Genomic DNA, 6,543 nt, shown 5'->3' with positions numbered 1-6,543 from the left:
GCAAATAAAAATGGTTGACTCACTTCGCTAATTTCCACTCATTTTTGTTGTGGGTGATAACATTGCAATTTGAGACGTTCGCGGAAAATCTGTGAAATGCGTTTGTCTCAACAGGTTTCGTCCAAGATTGTAGTTGATTTTGAAATTAAATTTTAGCTCTTCTTTCACGTTGGAAAGCGCAATTAAAAATTTTACATGGATAATTGTGCAATATAAATTAATATATCATTATTTATTATATGTCTACAATAGTACGCGCGCTCTGATTGGCTGCTGAACGGGCATTATTTTCTTGTAATGACCGGGCATTATGAAAATTTTTCTCGGCTCCATGGTTTTTGTGTTTTGCTGCAGCCGCAATGGCTGCAAGCAAAACACATTGAGAGCTGAAGTTTGTGCCGTAAGGTGTAAGGTGTAAGTGCCGTAAGGTGTAAGTGCCGTAACAGAGGAGAAATCTGAACTACCGATGTCAATCAAATCCATGAACAAACAAAATCGAAACCAATGAACCGTAGCGCTGATCGCATTCGAAGTTACGGGCCAAAGTATTCGAACGCAAACCACGTTGGACACGTTGGAAAACAGAAAACCGATTTAAAAGTATATCGCATTGGGAAAGAAAACAAACTGTGGCGCGACCACTCCAGTTTTATGAGAAAATTATTCTGCAGTTTTCATCATTTACGAAAAGAGCGAAGACTTGGAACCTCGCCGAAGGTCATAAATATTTTCTCCAAAGGACCGGTTAGTGCACAGTTTGTAAACTTTCGCTTTGAAAATAAACTTACCCTCACCTTGTCTACACTGTCTACAGCATACTAGTACTGTATTAACTCTGAACTTCATATTTTAAAATAAAATGTATGAACGTGTAACTTGTCACGCAAAGACAGCTGGAAAGGAATATACCATGCTGGTAGGCTGCACCGCTAATTGTAGCTGTATTCGAGCTATATAAAAGACAGCTAGAAACGAATTAATACTAGTAACATCACAATGGGAAAGAAACTTATTCAGTGGTGCACACCGTCGAAAACAAAGAAATATTAAAGGAAGTTCTCATTCACCAGATTCACTGCATCAGATGCAACATTCGTCAGTTCGTGTTTAAATGCGTGGCGACCAGTTTGTTTACTAGTTATTAAAAAATAATACGGTCTTCATTTAATAAACAGTTCATCCTTAAATTTCAGCTTTTCTACGACTGACAGGTAGGTACTATAGTATAAGCCCCGCTAAAATAGCTGGAAAGGGAAAGTTTTTTGAAAAATGAATTTTTGACTGCCAGACGCGCTGGCGCCACATGTTTATTTTGTGAAGATTAATTAAACGCCGTGAAAAATAGAATTTGATGTCCAGCGAGCCACTGCATCTTCGGCTACGCAGTCCTCAGTGAATCCTCCAACTTCACAAATTTCTAAAACTTTAAGAAAACGAACTTTCGCAGAATCAAAAATTGGTCCTTATCGATCTTCCGATCTTGTTGTGAAGACACTGAAATTCGACGAGTGTTCATGCGTGAAGGGATGACTGACGAATGATAATAATTATTTGTAAACTTTCGCTTTCAAAATGAACTTTGCGTTACGTTCAACGCCGTCTTTCTGTTGTTGTACGCCGGTGCGCGTGCGATTATTTATAATTTCTGAATTTTGCATATTTAACTCAGGGTGACACAACAAGTTTGTTAAGAGTTAGTTGTTCCAGTGTTTAATTTGGGTGAAAGTGGTTAAAGAACCACTGTCTTGTCACTAATAAATATATCACATTGAGTTCTTATAAGGTCAATAGATTCTGTCTTTTTCGTTGTTGTTAAAACGCTACCATTGTGACAATGATTCCAAATACAACTAACGGTAACCAGTGAGATAACGCCACTAAAAGAATCACATTGAGTTCATTGAGATTTTTTTATAATGTTAAGAGTTACTGTTTTTTATCAAAGAGACAATCATGTCAGACATTACGTTAACTTACTAGTAATTAAATTATGTTTGCTGTCTTTGATTTCAACATAACATTGATCAGTAAAATTATCAGGATTGAATTAACACAAAGTGACTACAATATAGTGCAATTATTAACCTGCACACAAGTGACAGACAATAAAAGACGTTGGATTTCAATCTCGACTCACTTGCACTGGACGAAAAAATGGATTTACTCAAGTTTGAAAGTTGAACAAATATGATGCAAATTTGGGCATCTATCTTTGCACTAAATTTGCTCAAGTTGTAAAGTCCATGTAAACACAAATGTTTGTATCTGACGAATTGTTGTGCAAATGTGACGCAAAGATGACATTTGCTCCTTATTTACCTCACTTTTGCTCGCAAGGCAAATTTTTAACTTTCATATTCATTTGTTAAACATTTGCCTTCTGTGTATAAATTACACGTTTACTACTTAATGCAAATTCAAGTAAACACTGTGCAAAATAAATTGTTTGTACTAAGTTTACATCACATTTGCGCGAGATACAAATAAGTAACTTTACGGTCAATTTTCTCGGATTTGCCATACAAGCAAACGTGTACATTTGTTATAGATGTGCGCATGTGTCAAAGAAATAATTTTGCCTCAATTACGCTCACATTTGCCAGGGAGCAAATATGTGAATTAACCAAATTTTTGCTACCGAGGCAAATGTTTAATTTGCTCTCTTTGGAAGAACAGTTTGTTTCAATGTTTCGTGTTTTCACATGCGAAAAGCAAAGTAGCGGGAACGATGAGTGGCGGCTGTATTCGCAGGCTATTCCCCAAGCTTACTATAAAATTTTCAATGATTTTTCACGTATAGATCGGACTTCGACCATCAACAAGGATCCGCCTATAGGCTTGAAATCATCATCTCCCTACCATGAAAACATGACGACCTAACTCCCTTATGTTCTGGCACATATCCCACTTGCGGAGGAAACCTATATATAGTATACTACAGTGGAAGCTCTCCAAGCGAACCCTATAATAGGTGGTCATGCATCTCTAGTTATGGCTGCAATGGTATAACCATACGGGTTTTTGAAATCTTAGTTTTTGAAAATCATTTCTGTAAGCAGGCAGTTATAGTTATGAATCCTTTTTTCGGCTCATGGGTGGCCATCGACAGCAGCTTCGATGGTTGTCTGTTTACTGCCATTTTCACTATTTAGACAGAAAATTGATCGTTGGGTGTCTCTCCCCACCACCCAGCCATCCCCACCGCCCTACTCTCCCTTGTTTCTTTGGGTCTTATCGGACTGACTTGTGGGCAAGTTATAAGCGTTGATAAGTGTGATGTCATATGCGGTAAGTCCAAGTGTGTATGCCCATTAAATGGGCGTCGATAACTTGAAAGCGAGGCATTTATGCTAGCTCCAAAATTCCCCCTGGTATACGCAGGACACCCAGTATGTGTACAGGACACCACTTGAAATTAGGAATGCGTTCACCTTCGTCGAACGCAAAAAGATCTGTTCCTGATAATGCCAGGTGCCTCTGCCTAAATTCAAACAGGACAACAAAAAACTGCTGGACAAAGGCCCAGCAGTCAGCTCATTTATATTTCACCTCTATAAAGTAACCACTGCTTGAAAGTGGAGTAAGGGATTTCATAAAGTTTCCATTACAGTCATTTATGATACTCATGAAGAAAGTGGAAAGCTGAATACCAACAATAACATTCAAATTGTTCAATAATTCGTTTTCATTATTTCAACTGAAGGATTTGATCATTTCAAGAAAAAATAATAAATTATTGTTTATTCTTATTCTTCGTTGTCACCTTTGGGCTAAAAAACATGGTTTCATCAGTAAATCCTCAACTGTTTTTTTTTTTCTATGTGAAGGTTATGTCTATAATAAAAAGGGTTTCAAGAAAATAATAAAATAATTGCTTGCTTATTTATTGTCAATCATGATTGGTATTTACATTGTTATATACAGTTGAACCCCGGTAACTCGAACTCTGAAGGGAAGCGAAAAACAGTTCCAGTTAGCGGGGTTTTCGAATTAGCCAAGTAAAAATGACTGAAAAGTGGGTCCAAGGGAAATAGAAGCTAGTTCGAGTTAGCGGGGTTGTTCGAGTTATCCAAGTTCGAGTTACCGGGGTTCTACTGTAGTTTTCACTGACTGACTAAAGATGACCACATCTTGACAGTGGGCTTCCTAAAAATGACCACATTTTGAAAACCCAATAGTGGAAACTACAGTAGAACCCCGGTAACTCGAACTCAGATAACTCAAACAAGCCCGCTAACTCAAACTAGCTTCTATTTCCCTTGGACCCACTTTTCAGTCATTTTTACTCGGTTAATTCGAAAACCCCGCTAACTCGAACTGTTTTTCGTTTCCCTTCAGAGTTTGAGTTACTGGGGTTCAACTGTATGTAACAAAGATGACTGGTCTTTCCTTTAATGGAATTCTATTGAAATTGTCTTAATTTATTAAAGCATCCACTAAGAGAATGAAATTTTATCTGCTGGGATTCGGTTCTATCATTAACCTGTGAAAAAAGGAGTCATTGTTTACTGATGTAACCAGGGGAGAAACAGGGGTTGTCTAACTGTTTTAAGAGTGATGCTCCTTTAGTGACTTTCAAAAATTTGACGATAGATATTTGTTGAATTGTTTAGCAGCAACTAACATGCCTGGCTATAAAAGATATTGTAGCATTGGCCAAAGACCCCACACTCCCAGTAGCAGTGGTTCACTGTGGTTGGTCATTAGAACTCCTGGGATCTTTGACATGACTGAGGTGTCTTCAGTTTATTTCCGTCAGTGATTTGTCAGCAGAAACCCCAGCATCTTTATTATGGCTGAGCTGGATACTTTGTGCCTGTTGTGATTCATCTTTTGCCAAGGCTGAATAAAAAAGAAATTAAACAATTAACATATCAAGTTTTTCAGGTCTTTTGTTTATTTTATGGCAAGCCTGCAGGACTTGACAAAATACACAAAACAACTAAAAATAATTATGTCAATTTTGAAAACATGGCCAAAATGCAAAAGACTGTACATGGTAATGATAACCTTATTTGGCATGTTTTCTATATCTGGTAATGGATTGTGTCTAATAAACCACAGTCTGAAAAAATTCTTTAACTTACAACATATTTGCACAGTATTGATCACTGCTAGACAAATTGTCATCTTAGCAAGACAAAAATTAAAATTATACAAGGAAATTATATTCTTATCATTGCCTGTGACTGTTTTTCTTTTTTTCTGAGATTTTTTTGCCTCACTGAAAGACTATGACATTAAGAGAAATATGGTGAGTTATTTTTGCTAACCAGTTTTATTTTCACACAACCAAGGAGCCTGTTCACGGGCTACAATCTTGTCCACAAGTATTGGGATTAATTTCAGAGAAATTATTAACAAATTCCCCAGTCTAAGAGGAAGCTGTCTGCCTACCAAAGTCCTCAAATGCTCCCACCATATGGGGCTTCCCTAGCCTGAGATCTTGGATTGTACAGTTCCAGAAAATATCCATAGTCATTGAAAATTCTCAGGGAGGAAGGGGGGCTCAAAAGCCAAATTATTATTTGAAGGAACATATGGAAATTATCTGGAATTTCCAGAAGAGTGGGAGGGGGTGGGGGGGGGGGGAATTTACACTGTAACCCAAACAGCCTTCTGTGGGGAGGGTTTTCTCTCCATTTTCAATTGTGTCACAGTATTTTTTCTCGCTATTTTCAAGCATCATGGTCTATTTTTCCCCTTATCATGTGTCACACATAAACTCTTTGCTACCCTCTTAAAATGATTTTTTTTCAAAGTTATTAGTTAAGCAAACCAATGCAAAGAGAGCATATGAGTGATGAAAGTTCACTCTTTTGGGCACATTAAAGCCCCAGACAATGAACAATGAACTACATGTAGTGAGCAGTGAATTTATACTTATAATCAAAAACACAAAAATAGAGGGCTGTGAACAGTCTATATAAACAAACAGAATTTTACATTTCATAAAAACAGCTTGTATTATCGAAGGTGCAGTTAGGTTTTAGTCTGTCAAAAAGCAAGCGGTTCCCATGAGCAAAACTAATTTACTGATCAAATCAGAAAACAATTATTAAACTTGGTTTCCGCAAAATATTGTGATCTGTCAATATTGTCAATATTGTGTCCTCCTACATGGAGGGTGCCCCAGCTACCCGAGTTACCCCGCTAGAAGGGATGAACATAGCCCGCCTTAACATGCAGAATTCACAGCCCTTCTACCCGAGTTAAGAACAGTGTCATTGAAGCGTGTTACTGCCTGGGAAAACCATGTACCGGGTACATGTAGATCCAAATGATTGAAGAAAAATATGACTTTTTACTGAATAATTAAGGCTAGCCGTCTTCAAACTTATTATACTTTGATGCGCAAGCTCTTAAACACTTACTGCGTGTATTTTTGGGGGAACTCAATCAAAATTCAAGTCTTTGGCCACCAAAATGAAATTAAATTTGTTGTTTCGTGAATAAGGATAATCATTCCTAAGAAAATTTCAGATTATTAAATAAGCTGTTGCTCAAATAAATTTATATTTTCCAGTCAACAGATAAAACTAA

The sequence above is a fragment of the Oculina patagonica genome, chromosome 3, assembly GCF_052425735.1.
Source record: "Oculina patagonica isolate OP01 chromosome 3, crgOcupat, whole genome shotgun sequence".
Classification (NCBI taxonomy): domain Eukaryota; kingdom Metazoa; phylum Cnidaria; class Anthozoa; order Scleractinia; family Oculinidae; genus Oculina; species Oculina patagonica.
Note: the sequence above shows the minus strand (reverse complement) of the source record.